Here is a 27,788-nt window from a genome sequence, read left to right as displayed (position 1 = left end):
TGCAAAATGGAAAATAGGCATCCACCAACTTTACAGACAACTTCTCCTTGCTCCTACAACCTCCATCCTTGCACAGTTTGTTATTCTTCTAGGTAACATAGTAACAAATCCAAATTGCTGCTCTCTTTGTAGGCAAGCAAGGCTTTGTTGCAACTGCAATTCTTACTTCTTCTTGAAATGTAGGGACGACAGTACATTCCATCACATCCATCTAGTGTACACAGGTAGGTCCATTGTGGCGGGCAGGCGAGCGGGCGGGCTGCTTTATTGGCTGTTTGCTGTTCCCCTACTCCACTCCACTATTTGACTGTTGTGCTGCATCAATCAATCAATCAATCAATCAATCAATCAATCAATCAATCAATCAATCAATCAGTGGCTGGCTCAGGTGCAGCTCTTTAACTTACCTAAAAGGGAGGGCGGAGAGAAGACAAGGAAGGTGAATGAGGTGTTCCAATGTGAAATGCCGGAAACACAGAAACACAGACGACACACAACAAGAGGTGGCAATCTATTCATTAATTGCATTTAATCAATGAGCTCATTATCACTCATGCATTGTCCAACAGGTGTTGAAATAATGGGATTAAAAGGGGAGATCCCTTCAGAAAGACAGAAACAATAGCAAAGACAAAAAACACTTTTGGAATCTGCTTTTAGTCAACACATAAGGAAAGGGTGCACCGGTCCTGGAAATACTGCAATACCAGGTCAATGCGTGGAGTGGACAGAGCAAGCTCTATTTCCATCTCCCTGTTCTAAAAATCCATTTAATATATGGTCCCCAGATAGGGGACGTATCAGATATTAAACTGATAAGAACAGATACTACACTTGATCTTAGCCAAAAGGCCGAGAAGCGATAACCCGAACGGGCCGCGCGTTGCCCGAGCCTGCCCGATACTGCTGTTCAGCCCTTGCAGCGATTCAGCCTACTTCTAGGCAATTCCATGGGGCCCTGCAGGCTCACACACTCACAGCTACACGGGAGGTGAATAAAGGCCGGAGAGGAAGCCAGACAGGATTTGCTTATTTTGCTTGCACCACAATGCAGTGCTGAAAGAGGAGGAATCTACATAAAAACGCCTTCCTGGCAACGCCCAAATGCCCTGCTGCCATGCAGATAAACACTGGCAGCGGCAGCAAGTGCATGCCCACAGCCACCCCTTGTTCCTTCACACCTTGTATCAGCTGTAATCCAGTCCAGTCCAGTGCTGCCTGCTGAGCAGCACTGACCAACACTGCCTGGGCCCAGGCTTTTATCTCTGAGGCCCCATTATGATGTCAGAAAGCTGGCTCTGGAATCCTGAGGGCTCCACTATGACACGTGCAAAGTTCCGTCTGAACTTTATATAAGACGGTGAGGCTCAGTCAGTCACTCAGTGTTGCCTGAGAGGGCAACACTGCAACAGCCGGCCGCCAGGCTGTCTTTTTTTTGCACAGCTAGTTGCCTCCAGGAGGCCACAAGAGGGAGACAAGGGACTGCAAAATGGAAAATAGGCATCCACCAACTTTACAGACAACTTCTCCTTGCTCCTACAACCTCCATCCTTGCACAGTTTGTTATTCTTCTAGGTAACATAGTAACAAATCCAAATTGCTGCTCTCTTTGTAGGCAAGCAAGGCTTTGTTGCAACTGCAATTCTTACTTCTTCTTGAAATGTAGGGACGACAGTACATTCCATCACATCCATCTAGTGTACACAGGTAGGTCCATTGTGGCGGGCAGGCGAGCGGGCGGGCTGCTTTATTGGCTGTTTGCTGTTCCCCTACTCCACTCCACTATTTGACTGTTGTGCTGCATCAATCAATCAATCAATCAATCAATCAATCAATCAATCAATCAATCAATCAATCAATCAATCAATCAGTGGCTGGCTCAGGTGCAGCTCTTTAACTTACCTAAAAGGGAGGGCGGAGAGAAGACAAGGAAGGTGAATGAGGTGTTCCAATGTGAAATGCCGGAAACACAGAAACACAGACGACACACAACAAGAGGTGGCAATCTATTCATTAATTGCATTTAATCAATGAGCTCATTATCACTCATGCATTGTCCAACAGGTGTTGAAATAATGGGATTAAAAGGGGAGATCCCTTCAGAAAGACAGAAACAATAGCAAAGACAAAAAACACTTTTGGAATCTGCTTTTAGTCAACACATAAGGAAAGGGTGCACCGGTCCTGGAAATACTGCAATACCAGGTCAATGCGTGGAGTGGACAGAGCAAGCTCTATTTCCATCTCCCTGTTCTAAAAATCCATTTAATATATGGTCCCCAGATAGGGGACGTATCAGATATTAAACTGATAAGAACAGATACTACACTTGATCTTAGCCAAAAGGCCGAGAAGCGATAACCCGAACGGGCCGCGCGTTGCCCGAGCCTGCCCGATACTGCTGTTCAGCCCTTGCAGCGATTCAGCCTACTTCTAGGCAATTCCATGGGGCCCTGCAGGCTCACACACTCACAGCTACACGGGAGGTGAATAAAGGCCGGAGAGGAAGCCAGACAGGATTTGCTTCTTTTGCTTGCACCACAATGCAGTGCTGAAAGAGGAGGAATCTACATAAAAACGCCTTCCTGGCAACGCCCAAATGCCCTGCTGCCATGCAGATAAACACTGGCAGCGGCAGCAAGTGCATGCCCACAGCCACCCCTTGTTCCTTCACACCTTGTATCAGCTGTAATCCAGTCCAGTCCAGTGCTGCCTGCTGAGCAGCACTGACCAACACTGCCTGGGCCCAGGCTTTTATCTCTGAGGCCCCATTATGATGTCAGAAAGCTGGCTCTGGAATCCTGAGGGCTCCACTATGACACGTGCAAAGTTCCGTCTGAACTTTATATAAGACGGTGAGGCTCAGTCAGTCACTCAGTGTTGCCTGAGAGGGCAACACTGCAACAGCCGGCCGCCAGGCTGTCTTTTTTTTGCACAGCTAGTTGCCTCCAGGAGGCCACAAGAGGGAGACAAGGGACTGCAAAATGGAAAATAGGCATCCACCAACTTTACAGACAACTTCTCCTTGCTCCTACAACCTCCATCCTTGCACAGTTTGTTATTCTTCTAGGTAACATAGTAACAAATCCAAATTGCTGCTCTCTTTGTAGGCAAGCAAGGCTTTGTTGCAACTGCAATTCTTACTTCTTCTTGAAATGTAGGGACGACAGTACATTCCATCACATCCATCTAGTGTACACAGGTAGGTCCATTGTGGCGGGCAGGCGAGCGGGCGGGCTGCTTTATTGGCTGTTTGCTGTTCCCCTACTCCACTCCACTATTTGACTGTTGTGCTGCAATCAATCAATCAATCAATCAATCAATCAATCAATCAATCAATCAATCAATCAGTGGCTGGCTCAGGTGCAGCTCTTTAACTTACCTAAAAGGGAGGGCGGAGAGAAGACAAGGAAGGTGAATGAGGTGTTCCAATGTGAAATGCCGGAAACACAGAAACACAGACGACACACAACAAGAGGTGGCAATCTATTCATTAATTGCATTTAATCAATGAGCTCATTATCACTCATGCATTGTCCAACAGGTGTTGAAATAATGGGATTAAAAGGGGAGATCCCTTCAGAAAGACAGAAACAATAGCAAAGACAAAAAACACTTTTGGAATCTGCTTTTAGTCAACACATAAGGAAAGGGTGCACCGGTCCTGGAAATACTGCAATACCAGGTCAATGCGTGGAGTGGACAGAGCAAGCTCTATTTCCATCTCCCTGTTCTAAAAATCCATTTAATATATGGTCCCCAGATAGGGGACGTATCAGATATTAAACTGATAAGAACAGATACTACACTTGATCTTAGCCAAAAGGCCGAGAAGCGATAACCCGAACGGGCCGCGTGTTGCCCGAGCCTGCCCGATACTGCTGTTCAGCCCTTGCAGCGATTCAGCCTACTTCTAGGCAATTCCATGGGGCCCTGCAGGCTCACACACTCACAGCTACACGGGAGGTGAATAAAGGCCGGAGAGGAAGCCAGACAGGATTTGCTTCTTTTGCTTGCACCACAATGCAGTGCTGAAAGAGGAGGAATCTACATAAAAACGCCTTCCTGGCAACGCCCAAATGCCCTGCTGCCATGCAGATAAACACTGGCAGCGGCAGCAAGTGCATGCCCACAGCCACCCCTTGTTCCTTCACACCTTGTATCAGCTGTAATCCAGTCCAGTCCAGTGCTGCCTGCTGAGCAGCACTGACCAACACTGCCTGGGCCCAGGCTTTTATCTCTGAGGCCCCATTATGATGTCAGAAAGCTGGCTCTGGAATCCTGAGGGCTCCACTATGACACGTGCAAAGTTCCGTCTGAACTTTATATAAGACGGTGAGGCTCAGTCAGTCACTCAGTGTTGCCTGAGAGGGCAACACTGCAACAGCCGGCCGCCAGGCTGTCTTTTTTTTGCACAGCTAGTTGCCTCCAGGAGGCCACAAGAGGGAGACAAGGGACTGCAAAATGGAAAATAGGCATCCACCAACTTTACAGACAACTTCTCCTTGCTCCTACAACCTCCATCCTTGCACAGTTTGTTATTCTTCTAGGTAACATAGTAACAAATCCAAATTGCTGCTCTCTTTGTAGGCAAGCAAGGCTTTGTTGCAACTGCAATTCTTACTTCTTCTTGAAATGTAGGGACGACAGTACATTCCATCACATCCATCTAGTGTACACAGGTAGGTCCATTGTGGCGGGCAGGCGAGCGGGCGGGCTGCTTTATTGGCTGTTTGCTGTTCCCCTACTCCACTCCACTATTTGACTGTTGTGCTGCATCAATCAATCAATCAATCAATCAATCAATCAATCAATCAATCAATCAATCAATCAATCAGTGGCTGGCTCAGGTGCAGCTCTTTAACTTACCTAAAAGGGAGGGCGGAGAGAAGACAAGGAAGGTGAATGAGGTGTTCCAATGTGAAATGCCGGAAACACAGAAACACAGACGACACACAACAAGAGGTGGCAATCTATTCATTAATTGCATTTAATCAATGAGCTCATTATCACTCATGCATTGTCCAACAGGTGTTGAAATAATGGGATTAAAAGGGGAGATCCCTTCAGAAAGACAGAAACAATAGCAAAGACAAAAAACACTTTTGGAATCTGCTTTTAGTCAACACATAAGGAAAGGGTGCACCGGTCCTGGAAATACTGCAATACCAGGTCAATGCGTGGAGTGGACAGAGCAAGCTCTATTTCCATCTCCCTGTTCTAAAAATCCATTTAATATATGGTCCCCAGATAGGGGACGTATCAGATATTAAACTGATAAGAACAGATACTACACTTGATCTTAGCCAAAAGGCCGAGAAGCGATAACCCGAACGGGCCGCGCGTTGCCCGAGCCTGCCCGATACTGCTGTTCAGCCCTTGCAGCGATTCAGCCTACTTCTAGGCAATTCCATGGGGCCCTGCAGGCTCACACACTCACAGCTACACGGGAGGTGAATAAAGGCCGGAGAGGAAGCCAGACAGGATTTGCTTCTTTTGCTTGCACCACAATGCAGTGCTGAAAGAGGAGGAATCTACATAAAAACGCCTTCCTGGCAACGCCCAAATGCCCTGCTGCCATGCAGATAAACACTGGCAGCGGCAGCAAGTGCATGCCCACAGCCACCCCTTGTTCCTTCACACCTTGTATCAGCTGTAATCCAGTCCAGTCCAGTGCTGCCTGCTGAGCAGCACTGACCAACACTGCCTGGGCCCAGGCTTTTATCTCTGAGGCCCCATTATGATGTCAGAAAGCTGGCTCTGGAATCCTGAGGGCTCCACTATGACACGTGCAAAGTTCCGTCTGAACTTTATATAAGACGGTGAGGCTCAGTCAGTCACTCAGTGTTGCCTGAGAGGGCAACACTGCAACAGCCGGCCGCCAGGCTGTCTTTTTTTTGCACAGCTAGTTGCCTCCAGGAGGCCACAAGAGGGAGACAAGGGACTGCAAAATGGAAAATAGGCATCCACCAACTTTACAGACAACTTCTCCTTGCTCCTACAACCTCCATCCTTGCACAGTTTGTTATTCTTCTAGGTAACATAGTAACAAATCCAAATTGCTGCTCTCTTTGTAGGCAAGCAAGGCTTTGTTGCAACTGCAATTCTTACTTCTTCTTGAAATGTAGGGACGACAGTACATTCCATCACATCCATCTAGTGTACACAGGTAGGTCCATTGTGGCGGGCAGGCGAGCGGGCGGGCTGCTTTATTGGCTGTTTGCTGTTCCCCTACTCCACTCCACTATTTGACTGTTGTGCTGCATCAATCAATCAATCAATCAATCAATCAATCAATCAATCAATCAATCAATCAATCAATCAGTGGCTGGCTCAGGTGCAGCTCTTTAACTTACCTAAAAGGGAGGGCGGAGAGAAGACAAGGAAGGTGAATGAGGTGTTCCAATGTGAAATGCCGGAAACACAGAAACACAGACGACACACAACAAGAGGTGGCAATCTATTCATTAATTGCATTTAATCAATGAGCTCATTATCACTCATGCATTGTCCAACAGGTGTTGAAATAATGGGATTAAAAGGGGAGATCCCTTCAGAAAGACAGAAACAATAGCAAAGACAAAAAACACTTTTGGCATCTGCTTTTAGTCAACACATAAGGAAAGGGTGCACCGGTCCTGGAAATACTGCAATACCAGGTCAATGCGTGGAGTGGACAGAGCAAGCTCTATTTCCATCTCCCTGTTCTAAAAATCCATTTAATATATGGTCCCCAGATAGGGGACGTATCAGATATTAAACTGATAAGAACAGATACTACACTTGATCTTAGCCAAAAGGCCGAGAAGCGATAACCCGAACGGGCCGCGCGTTGCCCGAGCCTGCCCGATACTGCTGTTCAGCCCTTGCAGCGATTCAGCCTACTTCTAGGCAATTCCATGGGGCCCTGCAGGCTCACACACTCACAGCTACACGGGAGGTGAATAAAGGCCGGAGAGGAAGCCAGACAGGATTTGCTTCTTTTGCTTGCACCACAATGCAGTGCTGAAAGAGGAGGAATCTACATAAAAACGCCTTCCTGGCAACGCCCAAATGCCCTGCTGCCATGCAGATAAACACTGGCAGCGGCAGCAAGTGCATGCCCACAGCCACCCCTTGTTCCTTCACACCTTGTATCAGCTGTAATCCAGTCCAGTCCAGTGCTGCCTGCTGAGCAGCACTGACCAACACTGCCTGGGCCCAGGCTTTTATCTCTGAGGCCCCATTATGATGTCAGAAAGCTGGCTCTGGAATCCTGAGGGCTCCACTATGACACGTGCAAAGTTCCGTCTGAACTTTATATAAGACGGTGAGGCTCAGTCAGTCACTCAGTGTTGCCTGAGAGGGCAACACTGCAACAGCCGGCCGCCAGGCTGTCTTTTTTTTGCACAGCTAGTTGCCTCCAGGAGGCCACAAGAGGGAGACAAGGGACTGCAAAATGGAAAATAGGCATCCACCAACTTTACAGACAACTTCTCCTTGCTCCTACAACCTCCATCCTTGCACAGTTTGTTATTCTTCTAGGTAACATAGTAACAAATCCAAATTGCTGCTCTCTTTGTAGGCAAGCAAGGCTTTGTTGCAACTGCAATTCTTACTTCTTCTTGAAATGTAGGGACGACAGTACATTCCATCACATCCATCTAGTGTACACAGGTAGGTCCATTGTGGCGGGCAGGCGAGCGGGCGGGCTGCTTTATTGGCTGTTTGCTGTTCCCCTACTCCACTCCACTATTTGACTGTTGTGCTGCATCAATCAATCAATCAATCAATCAATCAATCAATCAATCAATCAAGTGGCTGGCTCAGGTGCAGCTCTTTAACTTACCTAAAAGGGAGGGCGGAGAGAAGACAAGGAAGGTGAATGAGGTGTTCCAATGTGAAATGCCGGAAACACAGAAACACAGACGACACACAACAAGAGGTGGCAATCTATTCATTAATTGCATTTAATCAATGAGCTCATTATCACTCATGCATTGTCCAACAGGTGTTGAAATAATGGGATTAAAAGGGGAGATCCCTTCAGAAAGACAGAAACAATAGCAAAGACAAAAAACACTTTTGGAATCTGCTTTTAGTCAACACATAAGGAAAGGGTGCACCGGTCCTGGAAATACTGCAATACCAGGTCAATGCGTGGAGTGGACAGAGCAAGCTCTATTTCCATCTCCCTGTTCTAAAAATCCATTTAATATATGGTCCCCAGATAGGGGACGTATCAGATATTAAACTGATAAGAACAGATACTACACTTGATCTTAGCCAAAAGGCCGAGAAGCGATAACCCGAACGGGCCGCGCGTTGCCCGAGCCTGCCCGATACTGCTGTTCAGCCCTTGCAGCGATTCAGCCTACTTCTAGGCAATTCCATGGGGCCCTGCAGGCTCACACACTCACAGCTACACGGGAGGTGAATAAAGGCCGGAGAGGAAGCCAGACAGGATTTGCTTCTTTTGCTTGCACCACAATGCAGTGCTGAAAGAGGAGGAATCTACATAAAAACGCCTTCCTGGCAACGCCCAAATGCCCTGCTGCCATGCAGATAAACACTGGCAGCGGCAGCAAGTGCATGCCCACAGCCACCCCTTGTTCCTTCACACCTTGTATCAGCTGTAATCCAGTCCAGTCCAGTGCTGCCTGCTGAGCAGCACTGACCAACACTGCCTGGGCCCAGGCTTTTATCTCTGAGGCCCCATTATGATGTCAGAAAGCTGGCTCTGGAATCCTGAGGGCTCCACTATGACACGTGCAAAGTTCCGTCTGAACTTTATATAAGACGGTGAGGCTCAGTCAGTCACTCAGTGTTGCCTGAGAGGGCAACACTGCAACAGCCGGCCGCCAGGCTGTCTTTTTTTTGCACAGCTAGTTGCCTCCAGGAGGCCACAAGAGGGAGACAAGGGACTGCAAAATGGAAAATAGGCATCCACCAACTTTACAGACAACTTCTCCTTGCTCCTACAACCTCCATCCTTGCACAGTTTGTTATTCTTCTAGGTAACATAGTAACAAATCCAAATTGCTGCTCTCTTTGTAGGCAAGCAAGGCTTTGTTGCAACTGCAATTCTTACTTCTTCTTGAAATGTAGGGACGACAGTACATTCCATCACATCCATCTAGTGTACACAGGTAGGTCCATTGTGGCGGGCAGGCGAGCGGGCGGGCTGCTTTATTGGCTGTTTGCTGTTCCCCTACTCCACTCCACTATTTGACTGTTGTGCTGCATCAATCAATCAATCAATCAATCAATCAATCAATCAATCAGTGGCTGGCTCAGGTGCAGCTCTTTAACTTACCTAAAAGGGAGGGCGGAGAGAAGACAAGGAAGGTGAATGAGGTGTTCCAATGTGAAATGCCGGAAACACAGAAACACAGACGACACACAACAAGAGGTGGCAATCTATTCATTAATTGCATTTAATCAATGAGCTCATTATCACTCATGCATTGTCCAACAGGTGTTGAAATAATGGGATTAAAAGGGGAGATCCCTTCAGAAAGACAGAAACAATAGCAAAGACAAAAAACACTTTTGGAATCTGCTTTTAGTCAACACATAAGGAAAGGGTGCACCGGTCCTGGAAATACTGCAATACCAGGTCAATGCGTGGAGTGGACAGAGCAAGCTCTATTTCCATCTCCCTGTTCTAAAAATACATTTAATATATGGTCCCCAGATAGGGGACGTATCAGATATTAAACTGATAAGAACAGATACTACACTTGATCTTAGCCAAAAGGCCGAGAAGCGATAACCCGAACGGGCCGCGCGTTGCCCGAGCCTGCCCGATACTGCTGTTCAGCCCTTGCAGCGATTCAGCCTACTTCTAGGCAATTCCATGGGGCCCTGCAGGCTCACACACTCACAGCTACACGGGAGGTGAATAAAGGCCGGAGAGGAAGCCAGACAGGATTTGCTTCTTTTGCTTGCACCACAATGCAGTGCTGAAAGAGGAGGAATCTACATAAAAACGCCTTCCTGGCAACGCCCAAATGCCCTGCTGCCATGCAGATAAACACTGGCAGCGGCAGCAAGTGCATGCCCACAGCCACCCCTTGTTCCTTCACACCTTGTATCAGCTGTAATCCAGTCCAGTCCAGTGCTGCCTGCTGAGCAGCACTGACCAACACTGCCTGGGCCCAGGCTTTTATCTCTGAGGCCCCATTATGATGTCAGAAAGCTGGCTCTGGAATCCTGAGGGCTCCACTATGACACGTGCAAAGTTCCGTCTGAACTTTATATAAGACGGTGAGGCTCAGTCAGTCACTCAGTGTTGCCTGAGAGGGCAACACTGCAACAGCCGGCCGCCAGGCTGTCTTTTTTTTGCACAGCTAGTTGCCTCCAGGAGGCCACAAGAGGGAGACAAGGGACTGCAAAATGGAAAATAGGCATCCACCAACTTTACAGACAACTTCTCCTTGCTCCTACAACCTCCATCCTTGCACAGTTTGTTATTCTTCTAGGTAACATAGTAACAAATCCAAATTGCTGCTCTCTTTGTAGGCAAGCAAGGCTTTGTTGCAACTGCAATTCTTACTTCTTCTTGAAATGTAGGGACGACAGTACATTCCATCACATCCATCTAGTGTACACAGGTAGGTCCATTGTTCCATTGTGGCGGGCAGGCGAGCGGGCGGGCTGCTTTATTGGCTGTTTGCTGTTCCCCTACTCCACTCCACTATTTGACTGTTGTGCTGCATCAATCAATCAATCAATCAATCAATCAATCAATCAATCAATCAATCAATCAATCAGTGGCTGGCTCAGGTGCAGCTCTTTAACTTACCTAAAAGGGAGGGCGGAGAGAAGACAAGGAAGGTGAATGAGGTGTTCCAATGTGAAATGCCGGAAACACAGAAACACAGACGACACACAACAAGAGGTGGCAATCTATTCATTAATTGCATTTAATCAATGAGCTCATTATCACTCATGCATTGTCCAACAGGTGTTGAAATAATGGGATTAAAAGGGGAGATCCCTTCAGAAAGACAGAAACAATAGCAAAGACAAAAAACACTTTTGGAATCTGCTTTTAGTCAACACATAAGGAAAGGGTGCACCGGTCCTGGAAATACTGCAATACCAGGTCAATGCGTGGAGTGGACAGAGCAAGCTCTATTTCCATCTCCCTGTTCTAAAAATCCATTTAATATATGGTCCCCAGATAGGGGACGTATCAGATATTAAACTGATAAGAACAGATACTACACTTGATCTTAGCCAAAAGGCCGAGAAGCGATAACCCGAACGGGCCGCGCGTTGCCCGAGCCTGCCCGATACTGCTGTTCAGCCCTTGCAGCGATTCAGCCTACTTCTAGGCAATTCCATGGGGCCCTGCAGGCTCACACACTCACAGCTACACGGGAGGTGAATAAAGGCCGGAGAGGAAGCCAGACAGGATTTGCTTCTTTTGCTTGCACCACAATGCAGTGCTGAAAGAGGAGGAATCTACATAAAAACGCCTTCCTGGCAACGCCCAAATGCCCTGCTGCCATGCAGATAAACACTGGCAGCGGCAGCAAGTGCATGCCCACAGCCACCCCTTGTTCCTTCACACCTTGTATCAGCTGTAATCCAGTCCAGTCCAGTGCTGCCTGCTGAGCAGCACTGACCAACACTGCCTGGGCCCAGGCTTTTATCTCTGAGGCCCCATTATGATGTCAGAAAGCTGGCTCTGGAATCCTGAGGGCTCCACTATGACACGTGCAAAGTTCCGTCTGAACTTTATATAAGACGGTGAGGCTCAGTCAGTCACTCAGTGTTGCCTGAGAGGGCAACACTGCAACAGCCGGCCGCCAGGCTGTCTTTTTTTTGCACAGCTAGTTGCCTCCAGGAGGCCACAAGAGGGAGACAAGGGACTGCAAAATGGAAAATAGGCATCCACCAACTTTACAGACAACTTCTCCTTGCTCCTACAACCTCCATCCTTGCACAGTTTGTTATTCTTCTAGGTAACATAGTAACAAATCCAAATTGCTGCTCTCTTTGTAGGCAAGCAAGGCTTTGTTGCAACTGCAATTCTTACTTCTTCTTGAAATGTAGGGACGACAGTACATTCCATCACATCCATCTAGTGTACACAGGTAGGTCCATTGTGGCGGGCAGGCGAGCGGGCGGGCTGCTTTATTGGCTGTTTGCTGTTCCCCTACTCCACTCCACTATTTGACTGTTGTGCTGCATCAATCAATCAATCAATCAATCAATCAATCAATCAATCAATCAATCAATCAATCAATCAATCAATCAGTGGCTGGCTCAGGTGCAGCTCTTTAACTTACCTAAAAGGGAGGGCGGAGAGAAGACAAGGAAGGTGAATGAGGTGTTCCAATGTGAAATGCCGGAAACACAGAAACACAGACGACACACAACAAGAGGTGGCAATCTATTCATTAATTGCATTTAATCAATGAGCTCATTATCACTCATGCATTGTCCAACAGGTGTTGAAATAATGGGATTAAAAGGGGAGATCCCTTCAGAAAGACAGAAACAATAGCAAAGACAAAAAACACTTTTGGAATCTGCTTTTAGTCAACACATAAGGAAAGGGTGCACCGGTCCTGGAAATACTGCAATACCAGGTCAATGCGTGGAGTGGACAGAGCAAGCTCTATTTCCATCTCCCTGTTCTAAAAATCCATTTAATATATGGTCCCCAGATAGGGGACGTATCAGATATTAAACTGATAAGAACAGATACTACACTTGATCTTAGCCAAAAGGCCGAGAAGCGATAACCCGAACGGGCCGCGCGTTGCCCGAGCCTGCCCGATACTGCTGTTCAGCCCTTGCAGCGATTCAGCCTACTTCTAGGCAATTCCATGGGGCCCTGCAGGCTCACACACTCACAGCTACACGGGAGGTGAATAAAGGCCGGAGAGGAAGCCAGACAGGATTTGCTTCTTTTGCTTGCACCACAATGCAGTGCTGAAAGAGGAGGAATCTACATAAAAACGCCTTCCTGGCAACGCCCAAATGCCCTGCTGCCATGCAGATAAACACTGGCAGCGGCAGCAAGTGCATGCCCACAGCCACCCCTTGTTCCTTCACACCTTGTATCAGCTGTAATCCAGTCCAGTCCAGTGCTGCCTGCTGAGCAGCACTGACCAACACTGCCTGGGCCCAGGCTTTTATCTCTGAGGCCCCATTATGATGTCAGAAAGCTGGCTCTGGAATCCTGAGGGCTCCACTATGACACGTGCAAAGTTCCGTCTGAACTTTATATAAGACGGTGAGGCTCAGTCAGTCACTCAGTGTTGCCTGAGAGGGCAACACTGCAACAGCCGGCCGCCAGGCTGTCTTTTTTTTGCACAGCTAGTTGCCTCCAGGAGGCCACAAGAGGGAGACAAGGGACTGCAAAATGGAAAATAGGCATCCACCAACTTTACAGACAACTTCTCCTTGCTCCTACAACCTCCATCCTTGCACAGTTTGTTATTCTTCTAGGTAACATAGTAACAAATCCAAATTGCTGCTCTCTTTGTAGGCAAGCAAGGCTTTGTTGCAACTGCAATTCTTACTTCTTCTTGAAATGTAGGGACGACAGTACATTCCATCACATCCATCTAGTGTACACAGGTAGGTCCATTGTGGCGGGCAGGCGAGCGGGCGGGCTGCTTTATTGGCTGTTTGCTGTTCCCCTACTCCACTCCACTATTTGACTGTTGTGCTGCATCAATCAATCAATCAATCAATCAATCAATCAATCAATCAATCAGTGGCTGGCTCAGGTGCAGCTCTTTAACTTACCTAAAAGGGAGGGCGGAGAGAAGACAAGGAAGGTGAATGAGGTGTTCCAATGTGAAATGCCGGAAACACAGAAACACAGACGACACACAACAAGAGGTGGCAATCTATTCATTAATTGCATTTAATCAATGAGCTCATTATCACTCATGCATTGTCCAACAGGTGTTGAAATAATGGGATTAAAAGGGGAGATCCCTTCAGAAAGACAGAAACAATAGCAAAGACAAAAAACACTTTTGGAATCTGCTTTTAGTCAACACATAAGGAAAGGGTGCACCGGTCCTGGAAATACTGCAATACCAGGTCAATGCGTGGAGTGGACAGAGCAAGCTCTATTTCCATCTCCCTGTTCTAAAAATCCATTTAATATATGGTCCCCAGATAGGGGACGTATCAGATATTAAACTGATAAGAACAGATACTACACTTGATCTTAGCCAAAAGGCCGAGAAGCGATAACCCGAACGGGCCGCGCGTTGCCCGAGCCTGCCCGATACTGCTGTTCAGCCCTTGCAGCGATTCAGCCTACTTCTAGGCAATTCCATGGGGCCCTGCAGGCTCACACACTCACAGCTACACGGGAGGTGAATAAAGGCCGGAGAGGAAGCCAGACAGGATTTGCTTCTTTTGCTTGCACCACAATGCAGTGCTGAAAGAGGAGGAATCTACATAAAAACGCCTTCCTGGCAACGCCCAAATGCCCTGCTGCCATGCAGATAAACACTGGCAGCGGCAGCAAGTGCATGCCCACAGCCACCCCTTGTTCCTTCACAAATTGTATCAGCTGTAATCCAGTCCAGTCCAGTGCTGCCTGCTGAGCAGCACTGACCAACACTGCCTGGGCCCAGGCTTTTATCTCTGAGGCCCCATTATGATGTCAGAAAGCTGGCTCTGGAATCCTGAGGGCTCCACTATGACACGTGCAAAGTTCCGTCTGAACTTTATATAAGACGGTGAGGCTCAGTCAGTCACTCAGTGTTGCCTGAGAGGGCAACACTGCAACAGCCGGCCGCCAGGCTGTCTTTTTTTTGCACAGCTAGTTGCCTCCAGGAGGCCACAAGAGGGAGACAAGGGACTGCAAAATGGAAAATAGGCATCCACCAACTTTACAGACAACTTCTCCTTGCTCCTACAACCTCCATCCTTGCACAGTTTGTTATTCTTCTAGGTAACATAGTAACAAATCCAAATTGCTGCTCTCTTTGTAGGCAAGCAAGGCTTTGTTGCAACTGCAATTCTTACTTCTTCTTGAAATGTAGGGACGACAGTACATTCCATCACATCCATCTAGTGTACACAGGTAGGTCCATTGTGGCGGGCAGGCGAGCGGGCGGGCTGCTTTATTGGCTGTTTGCTGTTCCCCTACTCCACTCCACTATTTGACTGTTGTGCTGCATCAATCAATCAATCAATCAATCAATCAATCAATCAATCAGTGGCTGGCTCAGGTGCAGCTCTTTAACTTACCTAAAAGGGAGGGCGGAGAGAAGACAAGGAAGGTGAATGAGGTGTTCCAATGTGAAATGCCGGAAACACAGAAACACAGACGACACACAACAAGAGGTGGCAATCTATTCATTAATTGCATTTAATCAATGAGCTCATTATCACTCATGCATTGTCCAACAGGTGTTGAAATAATGGGATTAAAAGGGGAGATCCCTTCAGAAAGACAGAAACAATAGCCAAGACAAAAAACACTTTTGGAATCTGCTTTTAGTCAACACATAAGGAAAGGGTGCACCGGTCCTGGAAATACTGCAATACCAGGTCAATGCGTGGAGTGGACAGAGCAAGCTCTATTTCCATCTCCCTGTTCTAAAAATCCATTTAATATATGGTCCCCAGATAGGGGACGGACGTATCAGATATTAAACTGATAAGAACAGATACTACACTTGATCTTAGCCAAAAGGCCGAGAAGCGATAACCCGAACGGGCCGCGCGTTGCCCGAGCCTGCCCGATACTGCTGTTCAGCCCTTGCAGCGATTCAGCCTACTTCTAGGCAATTCCATGGGGCCCTGCAGGCTCACACACTCACAGCTACACGGGAGGTGAATAAAGGCCGGAGAGGAAGCCAGACAGGATTTGCTTCTTTTGCTTGCACCACAATGCAGTGCTGAAAGAGGAGGAATCTACATAAAAACGCCTTCCTGGCAACGCCCAAATGCCCTGCTGCCATGCAGATAAACACTGGCAGCGGCAGCAAGTGCATGCCCACAGCCACCCCTTGTTCCTTCACACCTTGTATCAGCTGTAATCCAGTCCAGTCCAGTGCTGCCTGCTGAGCAGCACTGACCAACACTGCCTGGGCCCAGGCTTTTATCTCTGAGGCCCCATTATGATGTCAGAAAGCTGGCTCTGGAATCCTGAGGGCTCCACTATGACACGTGCAAAGTTCCGTCTGAACTTTATATAAGACGGTGAGGCTCAGTCAGTCACTCAGTGTTGCCTGAGAGGGCAACACTGCAACAGCCGGCCGCCAGGCTGTCTTTTTTTTGCACAGCTAGTTGCCTCCAGGAGGCCACAAGAGGGAGACAAGGGACTGCAAAATGGAAAATAGGCATCCACCAACTTTACAGACAACTTCTCCTTGCTCCTACAACCTCCATCCTTGCACAGTTTGTTATTCTTCTAGGTAACATAGTAACAAATCCAAATTGCTGCTCTCTTTGTAGGCAAGCAAGGCTTTGTTGCAACTGCAATTCTTACTTCTTCTTGAAATGTAGGGACGACAGTACATTCCATCACATCCATCTAGTGTACACAGGTAGGTCCATTGTGGCGGGCAGGCGAGCGGGCGGGCTGCTTTATTGGCTGTTTGCTGTTCCCCTACTCCACTCCACTATTTGACTGTTGTGCTGCATCAATCAATCAATCAATCAATCAATCAATCAATCAATCAATCAATCAATCAATCAATCAGTGGCTGGCTCAGGTGCAGCTCTTTAACTTACCTAAAAGGGAGGGCGGAGAGAAGACAAGGAAGGTGAATGAGGTGTTCCAATGTGAAATGCCGGAAACACAGAAACACAGACGACACACAACAAGAGGTGGCAATCTATTCATTAATTGCATTTAATCAATGAGCTCATTATCACTCATGCATTGTCCAACAGGTGTTGAAATAATGGGATTAAAAGGGGAGATCCCTTCAGAAAGACAGAAACAATAGCAAAGACAAAAAACACTTTTGGAATCTGCTTTTAGTCAACACATAAGGAAAGGGTGCACCGGTCCTGGAAATACTGCAATACCAGGTCAATGCGTGGAGTGGACAGAGCAAGCTCTATTTCCATCTCCCTGTTCTAAAAATCCATTTAATATATGGTCCCCAGATAGGGGACGTATCAGATATTAAACTGATAAGAACAGATACTACACTTGATCTTAGCCAAAAGGCCGAGAAGCGATAACCCGAACGGGCCGCGCGTTGCCCGAGCCTGCCCGATACTGCTGTTCAGCCCTTGCAGCGATTCAGCCTACTTCTAGGCAATTCCATGGGGCCCTGCAGGCTCACACACTCACAGCTACACGGGAGGTGAATAAAGGCCGGAGAGGAAGCCAGACAGGATTTGCTTCTTTTGCTTGCACCACAATGCAGTGCTGAAAGAGGAGGAATCTACATAAAAACGCCTTCCTGGCAACGCCCAAATGCCCTGCTGCCATGCAGATAAACACTGGCAGCGGCAGCAAGTGCATGCCCACAGCCACCCCTTGTTCCTTCACACCTTGTATCAGCTGTAATCCAGTCCAGTCCAGTGCTGCCTGCTGAGCAGCACTGACCAACACTGCCTGGGCCCAGGCTTTTATCTCTGAGGCCCCATTATGATGTCAGAAAGCTGGCTCTGGAATCCTGAGGGCTCCACTATGACACGTGCAAAGTTCCGTCTGAACTTTATATAAGACGGTGAGGCTCAGTCAGTCACTCAGTGTTGCCTGAGAGGGCAACACTGCAACAGCCGGCCGCCAGGCTGTCTTTTTTTTGCACAGCTAGTTGCCTCCAGGAGGCCACAAGAGGGAGACAAGGGACTGCAAAATGGAAAATAGGCATCCACCAACTTTACAGACAACTTCTCCTTGCTCCTACAACCTCCATCCTTGCACAGTTTGTTATTCTTCTAGGTAACATAGTAACAAATCCAAATTGCTGCTCTCTTTGTAGGCAAGCAAGGCTTTGTTGCAACTGCAATTCTTACTTCTTCTTGAAATGTAGGGACGACAGTACATTCCATCACATCCATCTAGTGTACACAGGTAGGTCCATTGTGGCGGGCAGGCGAGCGGGCGGGCTGCTTTATTGGCTGTTTGCTGTTCCCCTACTCCACTCCACTATTTGACTGTTGTGCTGCATCAATCAATCAATCAATCAATCAATCAATCAATCAATCAATCAATCAATCAATCAGTGGCTGGCTCAGGTGCAGCTCTTTAACTTACCTAAAAGGGAGGGCGGAGAGAAGACAAGGAAGGTGAATGAGGTGTTCCAATGTGAAATGCCGGAAACACAGAAACACAGACGACACACAACAAGAGGTGGCAATCTATTCATTAATTGCATTTAATCAATGAGCTCATTATCACTCATGCATTGTCCAACAGGTGTTGAAATAATGGGATTAAAAGGGGAGATCCCTTCAGAAAGACAGAAACAATAGCAAAGACAAAAAACACTTTTGGAATCTGCTTTTAGTCAACACATAAGGAAAGGGTGCACCGGTCCTGGAAATACTGCAATACCAGGTCAATGCGTGGAGTGGACAGAGCAAGCTCTATTTCCATCTCCCTGTTCTAAAAATCCATTTAATATATGGTCCCCAGATAGGGGACGTATCAGATATTAAACTGATAAGAACAGATACTACACTTGATCTTAGCCAAAAGGCCGAGAAGCGATAACCCGAACGGGCCGCGCGTTGCCCGAGCCTGCCCGATACTGCTGTTCAGCCCTTGCAGCGATTCAGCCTACTTCTAGGCAATTCCATGGGGCCCTGCAGGCTCACACACTCACAGCTACACGGGAGGTGAATAAAGGCCGGAGAGGAAGCCAGACAGGATTTGCTTCTTTTGCTTGCACCACAATGCAGTGCTGAAAGAGGAGGAATCTACATAAAAACGCCTTCCTGAATGCAGTGCTGAAAGAGGAGGAATCTACATAAAAACGCCTTCCTGGCAACGCCCAAATGCCCTGCTGCCATGCAGATAAACACTGGCAGCGGCAGCAAGTGCATGCCCACAGCCACCCCTTGTTCCTTCACACCTTGTATCAGCTGTAATCCAGTCCAGTCCAGTGCTGCCTGCTGAGCAGCACTGACCAACACTGCCTGGGCCCAGGCTTTTATCTCTGAGGCCCCATTATGATGTCAGAAAGCTGGCTCTGGAATCCTGAGGGCTCCACTATGACACGTGCAAAGTTCCGTCTGAACTTTATATAAGACGGTGAGGCTCAGTCAGTCACTCAGTGTTGCCTGAGAGGGCAACACTGCAACAGCCGGCCGCCAGGCTGTCTTTTTTTTGCACAGCTAGTTGCCTCCAGGAGGCCACAAGAGGGAGACAAGGGACTGCAAAATGGAAAATAGGCATCCACCAACTTTACAGACAACTTCTCCTTGCTCCTACAACCTCCATCCTTGCACAGTTTGTTATTCTTCTAGGTAACATAGTAACAAATCCAAATTGCTGCTCTCTTTGTAGGCAAGCAAGGCTTTGTTGCAACTGCAATTCTTACTTCTTCTTGAAATGTAGGGACGACAGTACATTCTATCACATCCATCTAGTGTACACAGGTAGGTCCATTGTGGCGGGCAGGCGAGCGGGCGGGCTGCTTTATTGGCTGTTTGCTGTTCCCCTACTCCACTCCACTATTTGACTGTTGTGCTGCATCAATCAATCAATCAATCAATCAATCAATCAATCAATCAATCAATCAATCAGTGGCTGGCTCAGGTGCAGCTCTTTAACTTACCTAAAAGGGAGGGCGGAGAGAAGACAAGGAAGGTGAATGAGGTGTTCCAATGTGAAATGCCGGAAACACAGAAACACAGACGACACACAACAAGAGGTGGCAATCTATTCATTAATTGCATTTAATCAATGAGCTCATTATCACTCATGCATTGTCCAACAGGTGTTGAAATAATGGGATTAAAAGGGGAGATCCCTTCAGAAAGACAGAAACAATAGCAAAGACAAAAAACACTTTTGGAATCTGCTTTTAGTCAACACATAAGGAAAGGGTGCACCGGTCCTGGAAATACTGCAATACCAGGTCAATGCGTGGAGTGGACAGAGCAAGCTCTATTTCCATCTCCCTGTTCTAAAAATCCATTTAATATATGGTCCCCAGATAGGGGACGTATCAGATATTAAACTGATAAGAACAGATACTACACTTGATCTTAGCCAAAAGGCCGAGAGAAGCGATAACCCGAACGGGCCGCGCGTTGCCCGAGCCTGCCCGATACTGCTGTTCAGCCCTTGCAGCGATTCAGCCTACTTCTAGGCAATTCCATGGGGCCCTGCAGGCTCACACACTCACAGCTACACGGGAGGTGAATAAAGGCCGGAGAGGAAGCCAGACAGGATTTGCTTCTTTTGCTTGCACCACAATGCAGTGCTGAAAGAGGAGGAATCTACATAAAAACGCCTTCCTGGCAACGCCCAAATGCCCTGCTGCCATGCAGATAAACACTGGCAGCGGCAGCAAGTGCATGCCCACAGCCACCCCTTGTTCCTTCACACCTTGTATCAGCTGTAATCCAGTCCAGTCCAGTGCTGCCTGCTGAGCAGCACTGACCAACACTGCCTGGGCCCAGGCTTTTATCTCTGAGGCCCCATTATGATGTCAGAAAGCTGGCTCTGGAATCCTGAGGGCTCCACTATGACACGTGCAAAGTTCCGTCTGAACTTTATATAAGACGGTGAGGCTCAGTCAGTCACTCAGTGTTGCCTGAGAGGGCAACACTGCAACAGCCGGCCGCCAGGCTGTCTTTTTTTTGCACAGCTAGTTGCCTCCAGGAGGCCACAAGAGGGAGACAAGGGACTGCAAAATGGAAAATAGGCATCCACCAACTTTACAGACAACTTCTCCTTGCTCCTACAACCTCCATCCTTGCACAGTTTGTTATTCTTCTAGGTAACATAGTAACAAATCCAAATTGCTGCTCTCTTTGTAGGCAAGCAAGGCTTTGTTGCAACTGCAATTCTTACTTCTTCTTGAAATGTAGGGACGACAGTACATTCCATCACATCCATCTAGTGTACACAGGTAGGTCCATTGTGGCGGGCAGGCGAGCGGGCGGGCTGCTTTATTGGCTGTTTGCTGTTCCCCTACTCCACTCCACTATTTGACTGTTGTGCTGCATCAATCAATCAATCAATCAATCAATCAATCAATCAATCAATCAATCAATCAATCAATCAGTGGCTGGCTCAGGTGCAGCTCTTTAACTTACCTAAAAGGGAGGGCGGAGAGAAGACAAGGAAGGTGAATGAGGTGTTCCAATGTGAAATGCCGGAAACACAGAAACACAGACGACACACAACAAGAGGTGGCAATCTATTCATTAATTGCATTTAATCAATGAGCTCATTATCACTCATGCATTGTCCAACAGGTGTTGAAATAATGGGATTAAAAGGGGAGATCCCTTCAGAAAGACAGAAACAATAGCAAAGACAAAAAACACTTTTGGAATCTGCTTTTAGTCAACACATAAGGAAAGGGTGCACCGGTCCTGGAAATACTGCAATACCAGGTCAATGCGTGGAGTGGACAGAGCAAGCTCTATTTCCATCTCCCTGTTCTAAAAATCCATTTAATATATGGTCCCCAGATAGGGGACGTATCAGATATTAAACTGATAAGAACAGATACTACACTTGATCTTAGCCAAAAGGCCGAGAAGCGATAACCCGAACGGGCCGCGCGTTGCCCGAGCCTGCCCGATACTGCTGTTCAGCCCTTGCAGCGATTCAGCCTACTTCTAGGCAATTCCATGGGGCCCTGCAGGCTCACACACTCACAGCTACACGGGAGGTGAATAAAGGCCGCAGAGGAAGCCAGACAGGATTTGCTTCTTTTGCTTGCACCACAATGCAGTGCTGAAAGAGGAGGAATCTACATAAAAACGCCTTCCTGGCAACGCCCAAATGCCCTGCTGCCATGCAGATAAACACTGGCAGCGGCAGCAAGTGCATGCCCACAGCCACCCCTTGTTCCTTCACACCTTGTATCAGCTGTAATCCAGTCCAGTCCAGTGCTGCCTGCTGAGCAGCACTGACCAACACTGCCTGGGCCCAGGCTTTTATCTCTGAGGCCCCATTATGATGTCAGAAAGCTGGCTCTGGAATCCTGAGGGCTCCACTATGACACGTGCAAAGTTCCGTCTGAACTTTATATAAGACGGTGAGGCTCAGTCAGTCACTCAGTGTTGCCTGAGAGGGCAACACTGCAACAGCCGGCCGCCAGGCTGTCTTTTTTTTGCACAGCTAGTTGCCTCCAGGAGGCCACAAAAGGGAGACAAGGGACTGCAAAATGGAAAATAGGCATCCACCAACTTTACAGACAACTTCTCCTTGCTCCTACAACCTCCATCCTTGCACAGTTTGTTATTCTTCTAGGTAACATAGTAACAAATCCAAATTGCTGCTCTCTTTGTAGGCAAGCAAGGCTTTGTTGCAACTGCAATTCTTACTTCTTCTTGAAATGTAGGGACGACAGTACATTCCATCACATCCATCTAGTGTACACAGGTAGGTCCATTGTGGCGGGCAGGCGAGCGGGCGGGCTGCTTTATTGGCTGTTTGCTGTTCCCCTACTCCACTCCACTATTTGACTGTTGTGCTGCATCAATCAATCAATCAATCAATCAATCAATCAATCAATCAATCAATCAATCAATCAATCAGTGGCTGGCTCAGGTGCAGCTCTTTAACTTACCTAAAAGGGAGGGCGGAGAGAAGACAAGGAAGGTGAATGAGGTGTTCCAATGTGAAATGCCGGAAACACAGAAACACAGACGACACACAACAAGAGGTGGCAATCTATTCATTAATTGCATTTAATCAATGAGCTCATTATCACTCATGCATTGTCCAACAGGTGTTGAAATAATGGGATTAAAAGGGGAGATCCCTTCAGAAAGACAGAAACAATAGCAAAGACAAAAAACACTTTTGGAATCTGCTTTTAGTCAACACATAAGGAAAGGGTGCACCGGTCCTGGAAATACTGCAATACCAGGTCAATGCGTGGAGTGGACAGAGCAAGCTCTATTTCCATCTCCCTGTTCTAAAAATCCATTTAATATATGGTCCCCAGATAGGGGACGTATCAGATATTAAACTGATAAGAACAGATACTACACTTGATCTTAGCCAAAAGGCCGAGAAGCGATAACCCGAACGGGCCGCGCGTTGCCCGAGCCTGCCCGATACTGCTGTTCAGCCCTTGCAGCGATTCAGCCTACTTCTAGGCAATTCCATGGGGCCCTGCAGGCTCACACACTCACAGCTACACGGGAGGTGAATAAAGGCCGGAGAGGAAGCCAGACAGGATTTGCTTCTTTTGCTTGCACCACAATGCAGTGCTGAAAGAGGAGGAATCTACATAAAAACGCCTTCCTGGCAACGCCCAAATGCCCTGCTGCCATGCAGATAAACACTGGCAGCGGCAGCAAGTGCATGCCCACAGCCACCCCTTGTTCCTTCACACCTTGTATCAGCTGTAATCCAGTCCAGTCCAGTGCTGCCTGCTGAGCAGCACTGACCAACACTGCCTGGGCCCAGGCTTTTATCTCTGAGGCCCCATTATGATGTCAGAAAGCTGGCTCTGGAATCCTGAGGGCTCCACTATGACACGTGCAAAGTTCCGTCTGAACTTTATATAAGACGGTGAGGCTCAGTCAGTCACTCAGTGTTGCCTGAGAGGGCAACACTGCAACAGCCGGCCGCCAGGCTGTCTTTTTTTTGCACAGCTAGTTGCCTCCAGGAGGCCACAAGAGGGAGACAAGGGACTGCAAAATGGAAAATAGGCATCCACCAACTTTACAGACAACTTCTCCTTGCTCCTACAACCTCCATCCTTGCACAGTTTGTTATTCTTCTAGGTAACATAGTAACAAATCCAAATTGCTGCTCTCTTTGTAGGCAAGCAAGGCTTTGTTGCAACTGCAATTCTTACTTCTTCTTGAAATGTAGGGACGACAGTACATTCCATCACATCCATCTAGTGTACACAGGTAGGTCCATTGTGGCGGGCAGGCGAGCGGGCGGGCTGCTTTATTGGCTGTTTGCTGTTCCCCTACTCCACTCCACTATTTGACTGTTGTGCTGCATCAATCAATCAATCAATCAATCAATCAATCAATCAATCAATCAGTGGCTGGCTCAGGTGCAGCTCTTTAACTTACCTAAAAGGGAGGGCGGAGAGAAGACAAGGAAGGTGAATGAGGTGTTCCAATGTGAAATGCCGGAAACACAGAAACACAGACGACACACAACAAGAGGTGGCAATCTATTCATTAATTGCATTTAATCAATGAGCTCATTATCACTCATGCATTGTCCAACAGGTGTTGAAATAATGGGATTAAAAGGGGAGATCCCTTCAGAAAGACAGAAACAATAGCAAAGACAAAAAACACTTTTGGAATCTGCTTTTAGTCAACACATAAGGAAAGGGTGCACCGGTCCTGGAAATACTGCAATACCAGGTCAATGCGTGGAGTGGACAGAGCAAGCTCTATTTCCATCTCCCTGTTCTAAAAATCCATTTAATATATGGTCCCCAGATAGGGGACGTATCAGATATTAAACTGATAAGAACAGATACTACACTTGATCTTAGCCAAAAGGCCGAGAAGCGATAACCCGAACGGGCCGCGCGTTGCCCGAGCCTGCCCGATACTGCTGTTCAGCCCTTGCAGCGATTCAGCCTACTTCTAGGCAATTCCATGGGGCCCTGCAGGCTCACACACTCACAGCTACACGGGAGGTGAATAAAGGCCGGAGAGGAAGCCAGACAGGATTTGCTTATTTTGCTTGCACCACAATGCAGTGCTGAAAGAGGAGGAATCTACATAAAAACGCCTTCCTGGCAACGCCCAAATGCCCTGCTGCCATGCAAATAAACACTGGCAGCGGCAGCAAGTGCATGCCCACAGCCACCCCTTGTTCCTTCACACCTTGTATCAGCTGTAATCCAGTCCAGTCCAGTGCTGCCTGCTGAGCAGCAGTGACCAACACTGCCTGGGCCCAGGCTTTTATCTCTGAGGCCCCATTATGATGTCAGAAAGCTGGCTCTGGAATCCTGAGGGCTCCACTATGACACGTGCAAAGTTCCGTCTGAACTTTATATAAGACGGTGAGGCTCAGTCAGTCACTCAGTGTTGCCTGAGAGGGCAACACTGCAACAGCCGGCCGCCAGGCTGTCTTTTTTTTGCACAGCTAGTTGCCTCCAGGAGGCCACAAGAGGGAGACAAGGGACTGCAAAATGGAAAATAGGCATCCACCAACTTTACAGACAACTTCTCCTTGCTCCTACAACCTCCATCCTTGCACAGTTTGTTATTCTTCTAGGTAACATAGTAACAAATCCAAATTGCTGCTCTCTTTGTAGGCAAGCAAGGCTTTGTTGCAACTGCAATTCTTACTTCTTCTTGAAATGTAGGGACGACAGTACATTCCATCACATCCATCTAGTGTACACAGGTAGGTCCATTGTGGCGGGCAGGCGAGCGGGCGGGCTGCTTTATTGGCTGTTTGCTGTTCCCCTACTCCACTCCACTATTTGACTGTTGTGCTGCATCAATCAATCAATCAATCAATCAATCAATCAATCAATCAATCAATCAATCAATCAATCAATCAGTGGCTGGCTCAGGTGCAGCTCTTTAACTTACCTAAAAGGGAGGGCGGAGAGAAGACAAGGAAGGTGAATGAGGTGTTCCAATGTGAAATGCCGGAAACACAGAAACACAGACGACACACAACAAGAGGTGGCAATCTATTCATTAATTGCATTTAATCAATGAGCTCATTATCACTCATGCATTGTCCAACAGGTGTTGAAATAATGGGATTAAAAGGGGAGATCCCTTCAGAAAGACAGAAACAATAGCAAAGACAAAAAACACTTTTGGAATCTGCTTTTAGTCAACACATAAGGAAAGGGTGCACCGGTCCTGGAAATACTGCAATACCAGGTCAATGCGTGGAGTGGACAGAGCAAGCTCTATTTCCATCTCCCTGTTCTAAAAATCCATTTAATATATGGTCCCCAGATAGGGGACGTATCAGATATTAAACTGATAAGAACAGATACTACACTTGATCTTAGCCAAAAGGCCGAGAAGCGATAACCCGAACGGGCCGCGCGTTGCCCGAGCCTGCCCGATACTGCTGTTCAGCCCTTGCAGCGATTCAGCCTACTTCTAGGCAATTCCATGGGGCCCTGCAGGCTCACACACTCACAGCTACACGGGAGGTGAATAAAGGCCGGAGAGGAAGCCAGACAGGATTTGCTTCTTTTGCTTGCACCACAATGCAGTGCTGAAAGAGGAGGAATCTACATAAAAACGCCTTCCTGGCAACGCCCAAATGCCCTGCTGCCATGCAGATAAACACTGGCAGCGGCAGCAAGTGCATGCCCACAGCCACCCCTTGTTCCTTCACACCTTGTATCAGCTGTAATCCAGTCCAGTCCAGTGCTGCCTGCTGAGCAGCACTGACCAACACTGCCTGGGCCCAGGCTTTTATCTCTGAGGCCCCATTATGATGTCAGAAAGCTGGCTCTGGAATCCTGAGGGCTCCACTATGACACGTGCAAAGTTCCGTCTGAACTTTATATAAGACGGTGAGGCTCAGTCAGTCACTCAGTGTTGCCTGAGAGGGCAACACTGCAACAGCCGGCCGCCAGGCTGTCTTTTTTTTGCACAGCTAGTTGCCTCCAGGAGGCCACAAGAGGGAGACAAGGGACTGCAAAATGGAAAATAGGCATCCACCAACTTTACAGACAACTTCTCCTTGCTCCTACAACCTCCATCCTTGCACAGTTTGTTATTCTTCTAGGTAACATAGTAACAAATCCAAATTGCTGCTCTCTTTGTAGGCAAGCAAGGCTTTGTTGCAACTGCAATTCTTACTTCTTCTTGAAATGTAGGGACGACAGTACATTCCATCACATCCATCTAGTGTACACAGGTAGGTCCATTGTGGCGGGCAGGCGAGCGGGCGGGCTGCTTTATTGGCTGTTTGCTGTTCCCCTACTCCACTCCACTATTTGACTGTTGTGCTGCATCAATCAATCAATCAATCAATCAATCAATCAATCAATCAATCAATCAATCAATCAGTGGCTGGCTCAGGTGCAGCTCTTTAACTTACCTAAAAGGGAGGGCGGAGAGAAGACAAGGAAGGTGAATGAGGTGTTCCAATGTGAAATGCCGGAAACACAGAAACACAGACGACACACAACAAGAGGTGGCAATCTATTCATTAATTGCATTTAATCAATGAGCTCATTATCACTCATGCATTGTCCAACAGGTGTTGAAATAATGGGATTAAAAGGGGAGATCCCTTCAGAAAGACAGAAACAATAGCAAAGACAAAAAACACTTTTGGAATCTGCTTTTAGTCAACACATAAGGAAAGGGTGCACTGGTCCTGGAAATACTGCAATACCAGGTCAATGCGTGGAGTGGACAGAGCAAGCTCTATTTCCATCTCCCTGTTCTAAAAATCCATTTAATATATGGTCCCCAGATAGGGGACGTATCAGATATTAAACTGATAAGAACAGATACTACACTTGATCTTAGCCAAAAGGCCGAGAAGCGATAACCCGAACGGGCCGCGCGTTGCCCGAGCCTGCCCGATACTGCTGTTCAGCCCTTGCAGCGATTCAGCCTACTTCTAGGCAATTCCATGGGGCCCTGCAGGCTCACACACTCACAGCTACACGGGAGGTGAATAAAGGCCGGAGAGGAAGCCAGACAGGATTTGCTTCTTTTGCTTGCACCACAATGCAGTG

The 27,788-nt window shown here is 47.6% G+C and overlaps 19 non-coding genes across 19 annotated transcripts; all 19 read right to left on the bottom strand.

Moving 5' to 3' along the window:
- Positions 1–673: 673 nt before the first annotated feature.
- LOC142710107 (U2 spliceosomal RNA) lies at positions 674–864 on the bottom strand. The gene has a single exon (XR_012869214.1). It is a non-coding gene; the product is annotated as a U2 spliceosomal RNA (small nuclear RNA).
- A 1,304-nt stretch (positions 865–2,168) lies between these two features.
- On the bottom strand, positions 2,169–2,359 carry LOC142710106 (U2 spliceosomal RNA). Its single transcript, XR_012869213.1, has one exon. It is a non-coding gene; the product is annotated as a U2 spliceosomal RNA (small nuclear RNA).
- Positions 2,360–3,648: 1,289 nt separating this feature from the next.
- Positions 3,649–3,839, bottom strand: LOC142710103 (U2 spliceosomal RNA). Its single transcript, XR_012869211.1, has one exon. It is a non-coding gene; the product is annotated as a U2 spliceosomal RNA (small nuclear RNA).
- A 1,296-nt stretch (positions 3,840–5,135) lies between these two features.
- On the bottom strand, positions 5,136–5,326 carry LOC142710102 (U2 spliceosomal RNA). The gene has a single exon (XR_012869210.1). It is a non-coding gene; the product is annotated as a U2 spliceosomal RNA (small nuclear RNA).
- Positions 5,327–6,622: 1,296 nt separating this feature from the next.
- On the bottom strand, positions 6,623–6,813 carry LOC142710101 (U2 spliceosomal RNA). Its single transcript, XR_012869209.1, has one exon. It is a non-coding gene; the product is annotated as a U2 spliceosomal RNA (small nuclear RNA).
- A 1,281-nt stretch (positions 6,814–8,094) lies between these two features.
- LOC142710100 (U2 spliceosomal RNA) lies at positions 8,095–8,285 on the bottom strand. Its single transcript, XR_012869208.1, has one exon. It is a non-coding gene; the product is annotated as a U2 spliceosomal RNA (small nuclear RNA).
- A 1,276-nt stretch (positions 8,286–9,561) lies between these two features.
- On the bottom strand, positions 9,562–9,752 carry LOC142710222 (U2 spliceosomal RNA). Its single transcript, XR_012869318.1, has one exon. It is a non-coding gene; the product is annotated as a U2 spliceosomal RNA (small nuclear RNA).
- A 1,300-nt stretch (positions 9,753–11,052) lies between these two features.
- Positions 11,053–11,243, bottom strand: LOC142710099 (U2 spliceosomal RNA). Its single transcript, XR_012869207.1, has one exon. It is a non-coding gene; the product is annotated as a U2 spliceosomal RNA (small nuclear RNA).
- Positions 11,244–12,547: 1,304 nt separating this feature from the next.
- On the bottom strand, positions 12,548–12,738 carry LOC142710098 (U2 spliceosomal RNA). The gene has a single exon (XR_012869206.1). It is a non-coding gene; the product is annotated as a U2 spliceosomal RNA (small nuclear RNA).
- A 1,280-nt stretch (positions 12,739–14,018) lies between these two features.
- LOC142710097 (U2 spliceosomal RNA) lies at positions 14,019–14,209 on the bottom strand. The gene has a single exon (XR_012869205.1). It is a non-coding gene; the product is annotated as a U2 spliceosomal RNA (small nuclear RNA).
- Positions 14,210–15,485: 1,276 nt separating this feature from the next.
- On the bottom strand, positions 15,486–15,680 carry LOC142710208 (U2 spliceosomal RNA). Its single transcript, XR_012869305.1, has one exon. It is a non-coding gene; the product is annotated as a U2 spliceosomal RNA (small nuclear RNA).
- Positions 15,681–16,976: 1,296 nt separating this feature from the next.
- LOC142710096 (U2 spliceosomal RNA) lies at positions 16,977–17,167 on the bottom strand. Its single transcript, XR_012869204.1, has one exon. It is a non-coding gene; the product is annotated as a U2 spliceosomal RNA (small nuclear RNA).
- Positions 17,168–18,459: 1,292 nt separating this feature from the next.
- On the bottom strand, positions 18,460–18,650 carry LOC142710095 (U2 spliceosomal RNA). The gene has a single exon (XR_012869203.1). It is a non-coding gene; the product is annotated as a U2 spliceosomal RNA (small nuclear RNA).
- Positions 18,651–19,984: 1,334 nt separating this feature from the next.
- Positions 19,985–20,177, bottom strand: LOC142710199 (U2 spliceosomal RNA). The gene has a single exon (XR_012869297.1). It is a non-coding gene; the product is annotated as a U2 spliceosomal RNA (small nuclear RNA).
- A 1,296-nt stretch (positions 20,178–21,473) lies between these two features.
- Positions 21,474–21,664, bottom strand: LOC142710094 (U2 spliceosomal RNA). The gene has a single exon (XR_012869202.1). It is a non-coding gene; the product is annotated as a U2 spliceosomal RNA (small nuclear RNA).
- A 1,296-nt stretch (positions 21,665–22,960) lies between these two features.
- Positions 22,961–23,151, bottom strand: LOC142710091 (U2 spliceosomal RNA). Its single transcript, XR_012869200.1, has one exon. It is a non-coding gene; the product is annotated as a U2 spliceosomal RNA (small nuclear RNA).
- A 1,280-nt stretch (positions 23,152–24,431) lies between these two features.
- Positions 24,432–24,622, bottom strand: LOC142710090 (U2 spliceosomal RNA). Its single transcript, XR_012869199.1, has one exon. It is a non-coding gene; the product is annotated as a U2 spliceosomal RNA (small nuclear RNA).
- A 1,300-nt stretch (positions 24,623–25,922) lies between these two features.
- On the bottom strand, positions 25,923–26,113 carry LOC142710089 (U2 spliceosomal RNA). The gene has a single exon (XR_012869198.1). It is a non-coding gene; the product is annotated as a U2 spliceosomal RNA (small nuclear RNA).
- A 1,292-nt stretch (positions 26,114–27,405) lies between these two features.
- LOC142710209 (U2 spliceosomal RNA) lies at positions 27,406–27,596 on the bottom strand. Its single transcript, XR_012869306.1, has one exon. It is a non-coding gene; the product is annotated as a U2 spliceosomal RNA (small nuclear RNA).
- Between the last annotated feature and the right edge of the window lie 192 nt (positions 27,597–27,788).

This window comes from Rhinoderma darwinii, unplaced genomic scaffold (assembly GCF_050947455.1).
Source record: "Rhinoderma darwinii isolate aRhiDar2 unplaced genomic scaffold, aRhiDar2.hap1 Scaffold_422, whole genome shotgun sequence".
In the NCBI taxonomy this organism is placed as follows: domain Eukaryota; kingdom Metazoa; phylum Chordata; class Amphibia; order Anura; family Rhinodermatidae; genus Rhinoderma; species Rhinoderma darwinii.
The sequence above is the reverse complement of the archived record's forward strand: the minus strand, read 5'-3'. Positions and strand labels throughout refer to the sequence as shown.